At 41.3% G+C, this 18,783-nt stretch overlaps 1 protein-coding gene across 7 annotated transcripts in view; it reads right to left on the bottom strand.

The window, feature by feature from the left end:
- The window catches only part of ARID1B (AT-rich interaction domain 1B), a 330,843-nt gene that overhangs the window by 99,632 nt on the left and 212,428 nt on the right, over positions 1–18,783 (bottom strand). The window lies entirely within an intron of this gene.

Genomic DNA, 18,783 nt, shown 5'->3' with positions numbered 1-18,783 from the left:
TAGAATGAGAATAATGTTGATAATAAACTGATGTTTTAGTTGTTGCTAAGCAGTCCGGGACTTTTTCAGCTTCTCACAGCACGCCAGGTGCACAAGAAGTTGGGAGGGGACACAGCTGGGACAGTTGATCCCAACTGGCCAAAGGGATATTCCACACCAAATGACATCATGCTCAGCATATGAAGCTGGGAGAAGAAGAAGGAAGGAGGGGATGTTCAGACTGATGGCATTTGTCTTCCTAAGTAACAGTTCTATCCCACCAGGGGCAAGTGAGTAAGCGGCTGTGTGAGGCTTAGTCGCCAGCTGGGGTTAAACCACGACACCTGGTAACATCCCCAGCTCCTTCACCATGCAGAAGACACACAAGAGGTGGCCCTGCCCTCGGCAGCAGCACAGGACCCACTGGCCACCTAAGAGCAAGGAAGGCTGTTCTCTCTTCCCATCAAATACCAGTTTGACCAGTGTACAATTCACAGTTTCTCTTCAATTTCATTTGAATACACTGAAAAATAGTTGCTGCATTTCACTTCATAACTGCTGCATTTTCAATGAGAAGTTTCCTCCACAGGTCAAAGCACATCTAAATTCTAACTACAAACTGCTGGGCATGCTTCCTAAAGCTGTAACACAGGAGTTATACTGGTCTTTGGATCTGTGGCGGTAATTTGCTTTTCTAAATCATTGTAAAATTAGACATGAAAAACCAAGAATGCTGTAACAAGGCAAATGTGTGGCCCTTAATCATCAGGAAAAATGTTAATTCCTAAGCATCACAGAAAAATCTAATACAAACAGAAGAGCGCAAAGATAGCTGTGCTTCTGTGACTACTGGCAAGGTACAAGCTAAGGAGCGCATTGCAATTTTTATTAGCAAATTAGGATGCATACAAGAGGCAGGAAGCTACCTCACATATAAAACAGGTCACTAAATGACCCCTGAGGCTTCCAGTAACTGGGGCTACAGAGTGTGTTACTTTGGCTGATACTGACTTCACTTGTCTGGCTCATGCAAGTGATTGCACCATAGACAACAAGATCTGTCATCTGAGTAGCACAAAAAGAACTGGGCTCTGCCTGGGCAAAGAGCTCAGGAAGCACAGCCTCACCCTCCCTAATTTTCATAACAAAAAATAAAGTTATTTTTAGAAGTTAGAGAACTTGGATGAAATGCAAAGTGGTTTATTTAGAGTCTGGTCTGATTCTGACTACCTCTGTTGCAAGGGAGGCTCCCAGCCAGTCTCCCCTAACAGGCAGCTATAGCCAGTCTTCCAAGGCATGGAAAGAGTACAATTAATAGTTTAAACACCAATACCATTCATTAGAAGACACCTAGAACACTACGTGTTATTCCTCCTCGTGCATAAAGGTAGTAAGTACAACCCACCCAACTTAGGTCTCTGCAGGACCTTCTTTCCAAACGTGAATTACACACAAATACTTCAGGCACAACTCTCACCACAGGTTAAATTTGCTTTTTCTGAAAAGCACAAAATTGTACATTATGCATATGAAAAGCAACAATTAAGTTGGAAACTTCAGTCTATGTGTGGACTCTGCATTCACTCAAGAGTAGACTTCCAAATCCCTACAAATGGAAAATTAAATTGTGAAATGGGCAATAAACTATTTTCATTGTTTCTTTTTGAAAACTATTAACTGTAGAAAATGTAAACAAGAAATAACACCATTTGATACTGTACAGAGCAATGCTAGAGATTTTTCATAGTAGAATGTATCTGGCAAACAGGTAAGCAATTACTGCTTTCCCATACATAATACGGTATTCTTTTAAATGGAATCAAATCGCTGCTGTCGTGATGTGTAACAAATGCTGCAGGAAGTGCTGATAAAACAAATGCTGTTGAAAAGCATATAATAAACCCCTGAAAACCGAACATAGCAGAATAGAGCCTATTCTAAAGGAATACAAATCCTGCATTAAAAAAACAGATAGGCACCCAGCTGATAGAAGATAAAGAAAACACAGGGTTTTACATTTAGAATAACCAAGATTTTAAAGGGGTGTTTGGATTAAAGATTTCATTTGTTGCAGCAAGCCATGAAGTACTTGAAAAACAAACATGCCAAAATAATGAAAAGCCGCAAAGCAGTCAGGACTGTCCGTGATGAAATTATCTGTTGTTCAGAGACCAAGACAAAATGTGACCGCTGCCCACAGCACCTCCCCAGCTTGCCAAGCACATGTGTGGAGAAGAACCTGAGGACAGGACTGAAGTTCGCTTTTCCCATCAGGCCGCATCCTACTTCTCCAGCCTCCCAAGTCGGAGCGACTGACAATTCCCGGGCGCTTCCCCAGGTGCCTGCCTTCCAGGGATTTCCTCACTAGCCTGATGCAACCCATTCACACAAGTGGAAAGGAAAGGAAGAGGAAAGCTTGCCTCACGCCAGTCTATTTAAGAGCAAAGCCGCCCCGGCCTCCCCACTTCAGGCAGAGGGACCAGCCAGGTGGGCTCGGCACACCTGGGGTTCCCTGTGCTCCCCACACGTACTCAGCCTCAGCACCGGGATTTCCTCCCTGGGCTGGGGAACTGCACAAAATCCACCGAAATCACCTGCCGAGGATGCTATGGTAGCATTCATTTGTCAGACCATCAAGAAAGGTGATAATGAGGTTGCTCTCAGCATGGCTTGAAAGGCTGTTGCCTTCTAGATGCCTGGGCGGTGCTACACAACCTTTACCTTGTGTTACAGTGGGCTAAAATGAGAAATATCAGCTGTTCTGCGCAGGGTGGTTTGCAGATCATTACTTTGTATTTTTTGTTAACATATACTTGGTGGCCTTTCCCAGTCTTCTAAAGCAGAAAGCCTGAGTAGGTGAGCAACTGGGAAACTTCCAGCACACAAAGGCTTTAGAAACACCTCTGTTATCCACAAAAGCTAATTGGGAAATTAAAGAGAAGGAGAAGAAAGACTCTATGTGAAGCACCTGGAAATAAAGAGCAGAAGTTGACTTACTGTTCCTCTATTATCAGTATTTTAATACTTGCTTTTACCCTGGTGAAACAGAACAGCAATGAAGTCATGTGCTATTTCCACATCACAAACATTTATTTATATATAAAATACTGTACACGTACACATTGTATATGTAAATTACATGGATATACCTGCATTTACTTGGCATATCCATATGTAAAGCTATTAAAAAGCCTACTAATAAGAGAAATTCACAGTGGTTTAAGCATACAGCCTAGTTAACAAAGAAGCTCTGTAACTAATACTGCTCTAGAGGACAATTTAGTCAGCAGGGCACCAACTCTATTCTTCTTTTCTAAGTACTATCAGATCTATGATGCCTGTAAAGAACAGAGAGACCTTACTTACTGCATCTCATTCAAACCAAGGCACCTTCAAGCTACAGTGCTTCCATTTATCTTGCTGGAAAGTTGGCAGGTTCGGTAATTGCTGGGATTCTTCTAAGGGGCTGAAGTCCCTGTTACCCTAAGGCATGCCTTAAATTTTGCCTCTTTTCAGAGGCATTTTCTGGAAAGCACTCGTTTCTTTCAGTCAAATGTCACAAGTCCAGAATTATCAGAAAGCTCTTGTTGTACAGATCTGTTTCTTGCAGAGTAATCTTATTATTCTTGTCTATGGTATTGGTTTGACTATATTTTCAAATGTGACAGCCAATGTAAGAAAAAATGAATGATTTTTTTTTTTTCCCCCCGTCACAAATCCGTGTCACAGTTCTGTACTCTCTATACCAGCTTTACATCCTGTATTATTCAGGACTTCCCAAACAGCTTTCAAAGTTCATTTCTAGATAACACCTTGATTACAAACTGAAACGTCCCTGCGCAAGATTTATCTCTTTTAGCAAAGTGTTTTATCTCCGACTATCTTCACTTCTAGCCTCACCTTCCACCCATGCACCTCTATTCTTGTCCCTCTGACAAGCACGAGAGCTAAAATGAACAGGATCACATTGTGCTTGGGATTATAATGTTATGCCTTCCTGGTGGTACGATCTTATCAAACTGACAGGAGAGCCAGTCTTGAAACAGCACACCAATATACTATCGCAACACAGTCAACAAGGGGTAGAAGGAAGCAAACTGCTTATATAGAGCCAGGAAACCCAAAGTTACTTTACAAAGAGAGCACAAGAAAAAATACAAACACCCATATATAACATAATGTTAACTTACTCAAGGAATACACCTAAACCAAATAAACAACAAAAGGAGACTATAGCCACTCAATAATGCCACCACATCATTACACACAAAGTGTGACAGCATTAAAGTATTCACCACGGAGCAAAAATTTACACCGCCAACACTTCATGTAGTTTGCTTGAGAGTCTCAGCAGACAGAAAACAAGATTTTACTAAAGGGATGCCTTGCTAAGTACAAACAGTTGGAAAATGATGAGCACCTTACCTGAAATCAGTAAAAAGGGTAAGTGTGGAGCACCCTGCTAACTGAGCTCCTACATCGCTAAATTATACCCCAAGTTCACTGACACGTTAACTGCAGTTCGGGGCTTTCCTACAGGGCTTGTGCGGAGCATATACAAGCTGGGGCTTATTTAAACTTCCCAACTAATGCCTACTGGTTTCTTTATGCTCAGGGAGTAGAAGAAAAGCAGAGGTATTCTGTAGATATTAAAATTGAAGACACACAAAACCTTCTGCTCTCCAAAAAGCTGAAAACCCCAGACTCAACCCTACCATCCGTTTTGCCAGCACAAATCCCAGCGCCACGTGCAGGGAACTGCAGGAACCGCCTGGCTGCAGGATCAAAGCTCTGTTCACTCCATTCAGGCCTTCCTGCAGTATTTTTATTAGGATGGAGGATGGTGCTGCTCAAAAGACAGGATCCTGCATGAAATATCCATCTCCTTAACACGAATCACCACTTTAGAAGTGAAATTATATATACACACAAACATATTTTACATATAAGTATGTAAATATATATTCAAACAGACATACACTCTGCTATTGTTTTGGAGCCATGGGGGATTATGAACAATATGCTCTGTAATTGAGATTAACTTTGAACAAATGATTTGGCTGACAAACACACGTACGCACACAAAGGGAAAACCCACAATAGCTCTGTTTAAATTTCAAGATATTTGTAAGACCTCTTTTCATCACAAAGCAGCCCATAATAGCATGTTTCAAGCAGTCTTCCAAAGGCCCTGCTGGTCACATTGTCGAGGCAGTGAGCGAGCTAACAGCCTCCTATCGCCTGCACAACCAGAAAAGCACACAGGCACAGCAACGATGGGGACCACGAGGAAAATCCTTTTGTGTTCAAAGATTGCCATTCCTTAAACAGGCACCTTCCTTCCACACCAAGTACACCATGACCCTCAGCAAGCAAGCCAAACATACTTAACGCACATCCTTAAAAAGATATTTTTAACAGCAGTCAGAAAGGCCGCTGTTAGATTATTGCCAAAGTGCCTTTTACACCCCTTTCTGAAATGAATATGGGAACAGAAAACAAGGCTCCTTCTCTTAATGTTGTTAATTCAGGTTTTGGAGAAGGAAAAGTAGGCAAGATTGCTTCCATTTCAAACACCTCCCTGAGAAAAAAAAGCTATATTTTTATTAATGGGTGTAACTCTACCTCAGAAAATGCTAGAGAGGATTTGTTTCATACTAAAAGATTTACTCGCAAGAGAAATGCCCACTTTAAAAATACTTGGCATGGGGCACTTTTTAGTTACTAATGGTATTTGTCAGTCTTACTCCATTCTACTTCTAAATGTTTTAGTGGTTTCAACCAGATTTTTAACTTTAACCTCTATGTGGTAAACTATTCATGCAATGCTCTAGATTAAGGAATTTCTAAGTATACGGTAAAAATGCTAGCTCCTTGCACTAGATTTAGTGACAAAGCATCACTTGCTGGCGAAACACATTCCCTTCATTCTGCAGACCTCACATACTCCCCAAAATAATTCAGTTACTGAACTGTGTTGCAAGGACTCCAATCAGTATCAAATACTCTCTCTGAGTAGTTACACAGGGAAGTCCCCAGGGATGCAAAATCTTTTCTCCAAAAGCCCTGTACTCACTCAAGCAAACAAGAAAAGGTGTAAGCAAACAATGCAGTGCCAGGGCTCTGCCTGCTGGCTTTTCAGTATATGAGATCCTGGAATTACATCAGTCTTCAAGAAACAATCTACAAAAAGCCAACTTGGAAAAACAGATTCAAGTCACAGTTCACTACCTAATCACTAAGCAAACAACTGGTTTGGACAGTTCTTACTTGTAATTTGGGTAAGAAACTCATTCCCAGTCTTAAAAAATCCCCCTGATTAAAAGTGCACAGAAAACATTCTTTCTAAGAAAAGTGTTAGTCCTAATAAATAAGTGCTTTCCAAGACTGGGGAAAGAACAAAGGAACATTTTCCAGCTTTTCTTTTTTAAACAGGTTCACTAAAGCTGGTGTGAATTTTGCTGCTTGACTTTAACTGACTTGTTTTTTTCTCCAAACACTAAGTTAATGGGAATGTTTCATCTGTCAAATGTAATGGATCTTAAGTGGACTCGCTGCAAAATCAGAATCAAACAGCCACCCTTTCCCACTCCCCCGGCTTTGTTTTCCTTTTCTTTTAGATAACTCCTGGTCCTTCAATATGAACACCGAAGTGCATGTGAGGAGATGGTGCAGAGTGTCATTGGCTTGGATCCCCGAGTAAGGACCTGAGCTGTGAGAACCGCGTAGGCTGTGCAGGAGAGGCTGTGGCTGAAAGCACACTTCCTCACACACAACACCTCCTCACACAACACCTCCTCACAGGCTTTCACCTTCATCGCCAGTGAACACCACCACGACAGCACAGCTCGCGAGGTTCAGGAGCTGCGACCGGCCTTCCCGGCTGCCCAGGTGGGACTGCCACCCTAATGAGGAATAGGGTTTTGTTCTGTTGGATATGGCACCTCACAGTAGCATTCAATTCCCAGTTCATTTAAAGAAAGAGTAATTTCGTACTATATTTGCTAAACAAGCAAAGCATCTGTGTTTGCAAGATAACCTTCACTAAAAATAAAAACTGTTGACCTGTGTATACAGGTGTCCAAGAACGGAACATGATATGCCCCTATCTGTCAGACACAGGATGAGAAGAAGTTGCGAAGATGGATATAGTTGCACTTTTGTGCTTACAGCGATCCATGACAGGGTCTTATTTGCTTGTCCAGACAAGAGCTTTAAAGCAAAACCAACTTAGGGCAATTAGAAATTCAAAACAGACAGAGTAGCTTGGAGGAACCAGATGGACGCCCAGACAACCCTGCACCTCCCTGCCTGGGCTCAGCGCCGCGCGTTACAGGTCTGCAGCTCCCCGACACTCAACAGGAATGCAGCTCCTGAAGTCTCCAGCTGCACTGAGAAATCTCCTAATGGCATTAAAAAAGTCGCTGGTTTACAAACTGACTCCTGTGTATGGAACGCTAAGTACTCATGACCAACGTGCTATCAAGACAAACTGATAAAGTCTAACAAGGACTGTAAACAGGCAAGACATACAGCTTGTCTGACAACAATACCTTTTTAATATCGAAAATAAAACAGCGAATCTCCAGAACACAAAAATAATAACACAGTGTCTCTCAAGATACAAACTTCACTGTTTATCTCTGAAGTAGAATGCTTAGCACGTAGAATTTCTACAAATAAAATTTAAAAACAAAAAGCCACGAACCCTTAGGAGCCATTTGTTTCCTCAGTATTGTGGCAAAGAAAAATTCTCAGCCAACAACTCTTGTAGCTACAGCATCAGCTATTTATCATCAATAAATCATCAACATTTAAAACAACCAAATCAATGAAAACCACAACAAATTGTGCCTATAAAGAAGAAAGAAAAGTTGCGTTTGCATAACCGCAAGCTAATAAAATTCAGCCGGACTCATACTACTTCCCATCCATAGTTTCCTCAGTGCCAATCTTAACCATCACTAAACATGAAATCCCTTCTGTTAAGGTTTTTTCATAAAAAGAACAATGAGGTGAGACACAACAACCTCCTTCTTTGGTGTCTCTTTGGATTACAACCATTCTCTAGATGATGTAGCCTGCAGCTGCCTCCCCAGGGAGAAGACAGAGGAAACTGGCAGGATAAAATAGAGAGGGAGCTGACTGAAGGAAAACACACTGATCCAGAACCTTCGGGCTCTCTGGAGCTTGTTATTTTGGGGATCACTATCCTCCTCCCTCTCTGCAGTATGTTTAGGATCTCAATGGCCACTGGGTGCCTGCCCTGCTCGCCAGCCCAGCCTGGATTCCCAGCTGTGCTTCTGGTCATGCTGAATCCAGCATCACAAATCCACAAAGAAAACTCCATGTGCCTGCTATTCCCCCTCCCATTGCCCACTTGTTCTACTTTCACAGCCAGTGTAGAAAGAAATCAGACCAAGTAAGCAAGGAGAGGAGTATCGAATCATAAGAAAGACAAAATGGGTTTGGGCAAAAGCATATGAGAAAGAAGAACAAGACATTACCAAGAGAACATATGGGCCAGTAGACCTGAAAGAGACCTAAAATTTTAGCAGGAGCAGCAGTGATACAAATTAGAAATTATTGCTTGTTCTCTTTATTCCCTCTACTCTGGCTATCCTACTTCCAGAAACTTGCAGCATGTGCAGTAAGACACAGACCATCTATCTTGAGACTACGTGTTCAAAACCCTGATATTTTGCAGGTGTGGCTCAAGCAAAAAAGAGCAAACACCAATTCAGACTACCGTAACAAGAAATGTGGTAAAAGTCACACCATGTCTATCCTGCAGTACATCCACATGTGACTGCAGCGCACACATTCTCAATAGGTTTATGCAGCGTAGCTCAAATAGGACAAGCTCTTTAAACATGACCACACAACCTCATATAGCTTAACATACCTTACTGTTTACTACTACAGGCATACCCTGAGTCACAACACACCTACCTTGCAATTATAAGTTAACATCTTTCCACATGTGCTTCTCAGGCTATTCCATATTGCATTCAGAAGGCATCAGCTATTCTGTTAAAAAGGCTGGACCTTCAATACTATCTGACTAGGAGACTGCAACTAGGAGAACAGAAAAAGTGTTGGTCCAACAATCAATCGCCCACTGGTCACTGAAAGCAAATCTTTTCATCCCACAGTAAATTAGGCAAGTTGATAACAAGTGAGCTGTTCTGACAGTCAAAGGCCACGTATGTGTGGACCATGATAAAGGGCTAAACCAACTGATGAACCTATACACCTGTATACCCAAGGTTTAAAAACTCTTGATCTATGGTACTTGCCCCCCGCCTTTTTTTTTTTGGCTTTTTTTTGGCACTTTGTAGAGTTATGATTTGATAAAGAAGATGTCCCAGCAGGTTACCGTGAGAATAAGGATCTACAAAACATTGTTTTTCATTAGCTTAGGGCTTGTCCATGCATCATACAGCGTCTCTTTCTTCTCTCTCCCACAACAACCCTGTAACCAAATACCACAATTCAATGAGATGGTAAATAAGCCACAGACACATCTTACACTTCAAAAACACAAGTGCTTCAATAACCTTCCATCTCTTCTTCTTGAATCAGAAGCTGAAAGGAGCAGAAAGATGTATACACCAAAAAGAGTGATAAATGTTAGAAAGGGTTCATTTTTAAGGAACTCAGGAGAATTGCCTCAGAGAACAAATTAATTCTTACTTAACCAGAACAAACTGGATATACAGCGTTATATTGGGGCACCAGGCAGGAATGAGTGTCACAATGTTTACTGCAATGAATGCAGCTTAATTTGCAACTCTAGACTCATTCTCTCAGCATCACGCAGGAATCCCTCATACTCCACCCTCTTTCCTTCTGAATCCAGTGCACCCCAGCATCATGTAGCTCCACAACCAGCAGAGCACAAACAAACGGGGCTGTGATCGCTCTGACGCACTTTGCTCCGCACCCAGACACAAACTGCTTACTCCTCTCTGAGGTTCATGGGCCACAGCAGCAAAACCAAACAATTACACTGCAAGAGCTGTTCGCTCAACCCCTCTCACCTCTTCATTTTCCAGTAACCTGGGAAAATGTTGGGAAATGAAATCCAAGATGGTAATAAAGCAGAAAATAAACTTTCAGATCGTTTCTCACGCATGCCGGCTAGAACCAGACCAGACTCCCTGTTCACCCCAGGTTCTGAAGTTCACATTGCCTCACAGTAATTCAGTGCTGGCTGGGCACACCATTGTGTGAAATATAATTGAGCGGCAAGGGAACGCGATATTTTGCGATGATACGGCGTTAACAGACTTGTGTAGAACTCACCTTTCAGAAACCTCTATATAAATTTCAAAAGGCTTTTGAAATCCTAGAAAAATGTCTCAGCCTCAGATTTCTTTTGAAATAATGTCTTGATTACCCTAGTAGGAAGGATAACTTGTAGTACTTCAATGAAGCTTTAAGAAAAAATTCTGAAAGCCCAATACCCTCCCTGGTCTACTGTGAAGCATGCTGTCCCAGCCACAGCTTACAAACCTTGCTTTTGGGGTGGGAAGAGGTATCTTGAGGCTAAGATAACAACATGGTTGTTCTGACCATTTGAATGCATTAAGATAATATTTATCCATCAGGTTCATAATTTCAGGTGCGCTCTTGAAATCCAACAAGCAAGCAGAAACATGTAAGATTCACTATGGAAGTGTTAAACCATGTAGACTATGCAATGTAGAGAAAAAAGCAATATACCGATTACTACTGTTCTTTAATTAATAAGACATAGAAAGAAACGACTTCCAAGATGAATTGTGAAAGCCAGCTTTTTGTGAGTTTGAGTTGCTGGGAATGCTTCAAAGTTGCAGCTTTGTCTATCATAGAGAAGACAGGGAGTCCCAAGATCTTTTAGGTAAAGCTTTCAGTAGGTTTTTCGTCCAAAATTTTCCTTAGTTTGAAAGGAGGTTGTTGGTATTGCACAGAACTACCAATTCAACCTGATTAAAGTTTTGCAGCGTGGCTTGTAAGGTCATTGCTGCTTTGCTGCAGTGTTGCCTGAGCACCTGCCCCAGTCCCCCATTCGCAGTCTTCCACGTTGAAGACTTCAAATAGAGCGAGCATTTCTACACTGCCTTCTTAAAAAAAACCCAAACCTACCTATCCCACAATTTCTAAGAAGATCTAACTGATGAACTACCAAACCACAGCTCATTTCATCATCTGAATTATTCATTAGACAGATCACCAAAAAAAAGAGGAAAAAAGCGCAAATTAGTAAGTTTGGATCGTCACAAAGTCTCAAAACACTTCTGAAGAGTGCTTGTCAGAACAAACAAATGCACTAAAGGAACAAACAGCCTTACGAATTAAGTAAAGAAATAAATAAAGGGAAAACATGTGAAAACTTCAACAACCATGCCAATCTGTTGCGAGCTGTACCCGTGCCAGTGAGTGGCCTCAGGGCGCCGTAGGATTCCTCAGCGCAGTGCCAAGCTCCAGCAATATTGTTATGGTTAGAGAGGAATTTCTCACAAGAGCTAACAAAGGCAGAAGGTCATAAATAAACACAGCAGGATCGCCTTGTCAGTTCTCATTATTAGCGCTGCAGGCACTTGCTTTTCTATGGGCTGCTCACAGGTTCATTTAAGTGTACGAGCTCCTCCTCAGAATTTCACATGCTCATAAATAAAGACAACATTTCTCAAGAAAGAAAGGCACACCTAAGTTATTTTTTATTATTATTTTTTGTGCACACAGGAGCAAACGCGCATGGGCTGCTCATGCTGTCTGCAGCCATCCTGTCCATAGGCGCCCACGCGTGCTTCCCACGCTGGCCAAAAGCTTGTGTACTAACCCAGAGCTGCAGCATCCTCCTGCCCCAGCCTCCGTTACGCCACACAGGCCTCCATCAGACTGTGGTCACAATGAATGAGGAGAGCCTTTCTACTGTAATAATGGTCACCGGAATTACATCTGAGCAGGAAACGAGGCTGAGCTCCTAAACTGATCCTGACGTGTATTACACAACTCGGAAAGCACAGCTGTGTGATCATTATTGCAATTATAAAATGACATGTAGTGTTAACTTTCTTTTGTCACTGCATTCTGCAACACAGAGAGGGCAGTACCACTGACTGCAGTGGTACAAACATGCAAAGAAGGGAGGGAAAAGTTCTTGAGATTTCAAGCGCTCTTCCTTCATCTCCTGTTAAAAATTAATAAACAGCCAAGCGAAAACATCTCACCCTTCCCATACACATACCTACCTATCTATTTATATATAATCATATCTATATAAATGAACAGAAGCGAGCTCTGTGTAAAACCAGATGCTCCCCACGGCGCTGCTGGTAGCAGGAGCTCAGCCCAGCCGGGCCCCAGAGCCTCCCCAGCTCTCGAGCAGGCCCCTGTGCCCGTGTGCTCGGGGCTGCGCAGCTCCCAAGACGTTGTCCCCGGCACAGGCATGACGCAAACCCTCCAGACACCCCGCGGAAAGGGAATTTTTCTCTGAGAATATACAATCCCTTTCTTACTCAAATTTTCTCTTTTCCTTCTTGACGATAAATCATCATAATCACCAGAACCCTCCATACAACAGAAAAATGAATGCATAAGCAAAGGGAAAAAAGGCCCATAATAAACTACATTCAAAGGATAAATGCACAAAACATTTGTATTCCTCCTTACTCCCAGTGCAAGACATAAGAGAAACAGACTGGGCAAGCCATGAAGCCCTCTGTGATCCAGCACAGTTCTCCTCACACCATCTGTCCCTCCCCAGCTGGAGACAGGGAAGAGTTTCACGTTGACTTCTGAGGTCTCCAAGTCTTCTTGACTTGTCGATTCCAAGTATAGGTATTTCTGAGAGCAGGAAACCCCAGTCAAAGTTGCATTTACATATTTTTCCCTCATTTTTTCTTATTAATTTTAAAAAGATTTACCTATCAGACATGTTGCAATGAATTTAGCTCCTCTGATCAAAACACATTTACTTCTGTAGAAACACTTCTCTGACACTGATTTCAAAAGAAGAGCCAGGTTTCAGCCTACTCACTCAAACGTGCATTTGTGCTAATTCCTGCATCTTGTAAATTATTTCAGAAGAAGGGAATTGCTTGCACAAGTCAGAAAGTGACTTAAACCTACCAAGTGCTGAGTGCTATGAGTGGCAGTGGACAGGGCTGAGGAGAAGGATGTTTCTAAGGGGTCTATGCAGCACTTTGAACTCAAAGTGAAAAGCACTTTAGGTTTCTCAGGCTCATCCTTTTTTTTTCTTTCTTTTTTTTTTTTTTTTTTTTAGTACAATCTGTTTTGTTCTTCAGTGCTTGTGGTCATATTTCAGTAGCATAACACCCACGGCTTTTTGGCATTTTTGATATCTTGAACTTATTTTACACAGTTACACACTTGGAATTATACAAAACATTATAAAAATGTTTCAAGGGCTTCAGATTCGTAAATTAAATCATTAAATACTTTTTCATATTCAGCAGTATATTTCATTGCCATAGATGCACTAATATGGAGCTTTTCCTCTAGGAGTAGAATATACTTATTTTGTACAGTCTGAAAAAGGTAATTTTACAGTTTTCAAGAGTGTGAAAAAATTATGCAAAGAACAGTTGAGGAAGGGAAAAAAGCACAGGACATATATTTCTCATAAGAATTATATACGTATTTTCTTGTTACAAAATATCATTTGTTATTTTTCAATCAAAGAAAACTGCAAGGAAAGACTAAAAAGGTTGAACAAACTACTCTAAAAAATTATGAATGTGCCAAAAGATCAAAACTAGCGTGTTAATGTCAGAATGTTGGTTCCCGTCGATGTCTCAGGATTTTAATTTTGCTTTTTAAAGGGAGAAAAGCAGAGAGAAACAGAGAAGGCATCATTAGGCTAAATCCACCCTGCCTAGCCTTGATTTTTTAAGCTAAAAACCCTAAACTGTGTCCACGATCTGTATCAGTTTGTATCTGACCACTTCAGCCGTCCCTGACACTTGACCTGCTTCCGAAAAGCAAGAAGTCCAATTTAAGCTGACGGTCCTGCGGGGAGGTAATGGTTTGACCCTTGGTCCCTCCAGCACAACCGTTCCAATTCTCTAATGATTTCCCTGCAGGGTTCATTTACCAGTTCTGGGTCAAAGACCAGCGCATCCACGGAGGCAAGGGGCAGCACGAGCACCGCATGATGGATTTGGAAGTAAGTGCATCGTAAAGGAAACCTCCATCAATTAGGGATGGCCTTTGAATTCCAAACAAAAGGAAGCAAAGTGCAAATCATAATGTCTACTCTGCTCATTTTAGCGGCACACGGCTACACACGTTACGAGATGTATTCTAGCCTAGGTGCAGGAGTGGCAATCATCCCAGGACAAACAGTCCCCATTCATCCTCAGAAGAGACAGCCTTTCGCTCGCTCTGAGAAACTGGGAAGGCAAAGCGATTCACTGTTTGATTCCAAGCAAGCTTTTCGTACATCTCAGTGCTTCGATATTATAAGCACCGTGACTCTAACCAGAAATTTTAAGACCCGCTGTAACTAAGAAGTAAAAGATTATTCAGGTACACTTACACTTTTTGGAATCTGTGCCTTAATTTATCTTTACAGGGAACAGCAAAATTACCAGTTACAAGTACTGCTTTTCCATCCACCTGTCGCCATGCATATATTAAAGCAGTGCTAATTTCCTTTTTTTCCAGTGGTCCTGAACACTGAAATGCACTACGTGCTTTTTTTTTGTAAAGAAAGGTATGAGGAAGTAGATTGAGTAGTACAGAAGGAGATGCAGTAAGGGCATAAAAATATGAACGCTGGAGAAAACAAAAGAGACCCTGTGCTTGTTTCTAGTGAAAGACAGAGGGTGGGGGAGAGAATTATGCCCCTTATTACCAGTGAACATGCAAATTAAAAAGATATGAGAATACTCAAGGTCTCTGCTTTCCTGTGTGGAGTGAGCAGGTGAGACCATGTTAACAGCTCGGCAGATGCTGGTCTGCAGAAGCTGTGGCCATGGCTAGTGGTCACTGAGCTCTCGTCTAGTGAATCCAGATTAGTTGTAACAACCACGGAGTGTAGCTATATCCACACATGCAACTCTTCTGGTGCTACAGTTATAAGACCATCAAAACTAAAACAGAAAAAATCCTACAGTGACACTGTCTTCTTTTTATGCCATGCTTTTAATACATCTGTGTTTCCCTTCCCTATTAATTTTCAAGGGACAGGGGAAAACTGGTTATATGTTTGTTATGATGCCTCTTGCTGAGGTGTTTCAAAATCAATAGTGATCGAGATCCTGTAGAAATACTCTAATTTTCCAAGAGTTCCAAGAAACCTGGAAAAGAGGAACTTCTTCATGTTTCAACATCAGCACCTGAAAATCTTTGCTTGCCTTTGAAACTTTTGCCTGTGCACACAAGTATCACTCACGGTCTCTCTAATATTCTGCTCAATACCAATTTGTCTCTATTATTCTCCAGCACAAGAGGCATATAAATCTGAGCCTGGCTAAAACAGAGAGAAAGTAAAACAAGACAAAACAAAACCACAAACAAAAAACAACTACCACCACCACCAAGCCCCATACCCTCTTTAATGTGACTTTCTCCAACAATACGTGTCTGGAAAAAAATAAAGAGTATGATTGGTAAGACTGAGAACAGCCAAATTTAAACAGGCAGCAGAGAGAAAAAATTATAATGAAAGCATTGTGACAGCCAAACTTTTTAAAGCACACTTTTTCTTCACAAATTCAAAACTGAAAAGCTTTGTAAAACCCCTGGTAATGAGCCCATCAAGCTTGCTGACCTTGAATCTTGTGAATTACCTCCTGAAGCCTTTAGTATTCTCAGTCTGACTTTGGCAAAAGTGAGGGACGGGCAACAGCCCCTGGGATCTGATCTAACAGGGTCTGTCTATCCAATCAGGCTGCCTGAAAATAACTTCTTGCTGCCAACCACACTATATATGACAGGAAAACTTTTGTTAATAAAAACCATATTGATGTACTTGTTAATGACCTGAACACCCCAGTTATTTGAATTTAAACCAGTTAACTAGTCACCAGGGCTTCATCAGCCCACCTCCTTCATCTCCTCAACCCCTGCCTTGTTTCAAAGCAACTGGAAGGGTGTTACACCACCGCCGCCCTTCCACTATTAGGTGAGCTCAGGAAGCATTTGAGCAGCTCATTTGAAGTGCTCTTAACTGCATTTTTCAAAGAACAAAGCAGTTTTATAACTCTATACAAACAGAAGGCACTTACATGAGAGCTTCTCTTACTTTCAGTTCATCAATACGTGACACCGGTACACTACAACTGGCTACCACCGTGGAGACAAAGCCCGTCCATCCCTGACCTCATAAGGATCAAATCACATCAGTATTTCTGTGTTGTGTTTTTTGGGATTTTTCTTAATTAAAAGGGATCAGGGAAAGAAACAAAGCCTCCCCCAGAGTGCTCAAGCGCCAGTACAAAAAACATTTTAACACAAAGTTTTTCAATTTCCTCATCAGCAACAGTATTTGAAAGTGGAATTACTAAAAGGTCGCAATTACAGAAAAACCATTTTCAGGTTTGGGGATTTTAAAAAAGTAGTAATTATTTAATTATTTTTCCTAATTTTTCATCAATTAATTTAATTTTTGTGTGAGTCAACACAAGAGAGATGACAATAAAAGCCTGATGAAGCAAACCTTTCTGGAGGCGCTCAAGCCAAGTGATTTCAGCTTGTAATCAGGTTATGCTACCTGGCTCCACATCTACTCTAAAGTGTGGTTTTCCATGACTTTTGCTAGGCCTGCAACATTCTGCTTTTGTAGTTGTATGCAAAGAGTGGCTCACTACAAACATCACTGCAAAGAAATGATCTAATTTGTTTATTTTTACTTGAATTAAACTACTCTGTGTGCACATCATTTATCTCACACAGACCACAATTTACTATTGCAGGTGGGAAGACAAAAGCCAATAGTTGTCTCTAACTTCACACTGGGTCTAAGACCATACAATAATCACACACATTGCAACAGACTTGCACAACAACATTTGGGCAGCATCTCGATGGATTGATAGCTTGTCTGTAGAGATGTGAACTTATCAAGGTTCTGCTTGGCGTAGATATCCAGACAAGCAGTTGGCAGCGAGGTTTCTTCTGCACTAATTACATTCTTTTCCAAAAGTTCACCCTGCCTGGGTGTCCAGGTAATTGCAATTAAGGCAGGAATCTGGTAATTAGAAATTCAAGTGCCCTGCCAAGAACAATACACTTCCTCTTAACGTGCTGCCCACAGAACTAATTCACTTGGAAAGGACAGAAGCTGATGTGAAGTGGCAGAGTAGATGTTGATTAAGCAACAACCACAGAAATAAATTCCCTTCCCCCTAAAATCAAATTAATTACATCTCATTTAGACTCCTAGAAAGTGTTTTATTACCTGTGAAACATTTAAAATAAATGAGAACTCAGAATTTCAGACCTCCAAACAGCAGCATTTTCTGCTCCCCAGCTTCAGAGACCCATCCGCTTAGAACTGCTGGAACATCTCTTTTGAAGCTGACAATACAATGCCGGTCATACTCCCCTTTAAAATCCCACCAAAATGCTAACTCTGCATTGCGACTCAGCAATTACTGCTCATGGACATTTTTCGGTAAATATCAAATAACTCAGTAATCTTTGAAATACGTTTAACACAGAACAACAAATACATTTTTAAAAAGTATAAAGCAAAGTCACTCACAATTCAGCACTCTCACTGGATAGAAAGATGCTACACTGTCCTCTAAATTCCAAATTTTTAAATGGTAATGTTAGCTGGAAATGAATGGTTATTTTTTACTCTCCCTATAAATTTCTTTCTAATTTACAGTTTTCTTACCAATTCAGAAAAACACCTCTATCCCAAGCCTACTTTATACTAGTTTTTTCCTTCAGGCAACACAAAAAGCCTTTTTCTACTGGTGATAAGAAAACTTATTGTGCATATATTGTGTGCATGTGCATATTTACATAAAGTTACATGAACACAGAGGTTTCTGTTCAAATCAAAGCCCTGGAATCAAGTCCCTGGCTTTAGACATAGCGATGTCTATTCATTTTTATATCGCTAAATAATTTGAAATTCAAAGTTGGAGGGCTCTGGGCTGACACTGTTTAAAATTACTGGAAAGAAATGGGGTGGGGTAGGAATTCCTTCCCTCTTTCTCAATAAAAATCAATGCCAGGTCCATGTCCGTGCCAGATGAGTCAAGGAAAGTGCTCTCCCCAGCACAGCACTCTGTGGTTCCCCAATAGCTTCTTTTGGATGACACCACCACCTCTTCTAATGAGCTACCGAGGCACTATCAAAGGAGCTTCTGCTGCCTTGTCCCGTGTTTCACCCACTGGAGGCTTCAATAAACTCCCATCACTGGGATTGATCTAGGGATCAAAAACCACCACAAGCAGCACTCACATAATCCGGAACATACTTCACAAACGGAGCCCAGAGCAGCGCCGCAAAATGTATACAGAGCCCTGATGGAAAACTATGAAAAGGAAAGGATGCTTTGAAATTCTCAAGATCTGTTATTGGTTTGCTTTCATAAAGCATTATAAGAGCAGTTCTGCCCCCCTCCCGCCCCCAATGTTTTTAACTCTAAAACATTACTCCGTTCTCTCCTGACCTCTGTTCCCTGTTGCCTTAATGGGTTTCCAAGATGCCTTAGATCATACCCAAACATAACTACTAAAGGAACAAGCTGAGATCATCAAAACCTTATGACTGAAACACTGAAAACAAAATAAAATGTACAGTTTTCACCACCCACCCCAGAAGTACATCAA

This window comes from Streptopelia decaocto, assembly GCF_964273445.1.
Source record: "Streptopelia decaocto genome assembly, chromosome: 3".
Classification (NCBI taxonomy): Eukaryota; Metazoa; Chordata; class Aves; order Columbiformes; family Columbidae; genus Streptopelia; species Streptopelia decaocto.
This window is presented reverse-complemented; position numbering and strand designations above follow the sequence as displayed.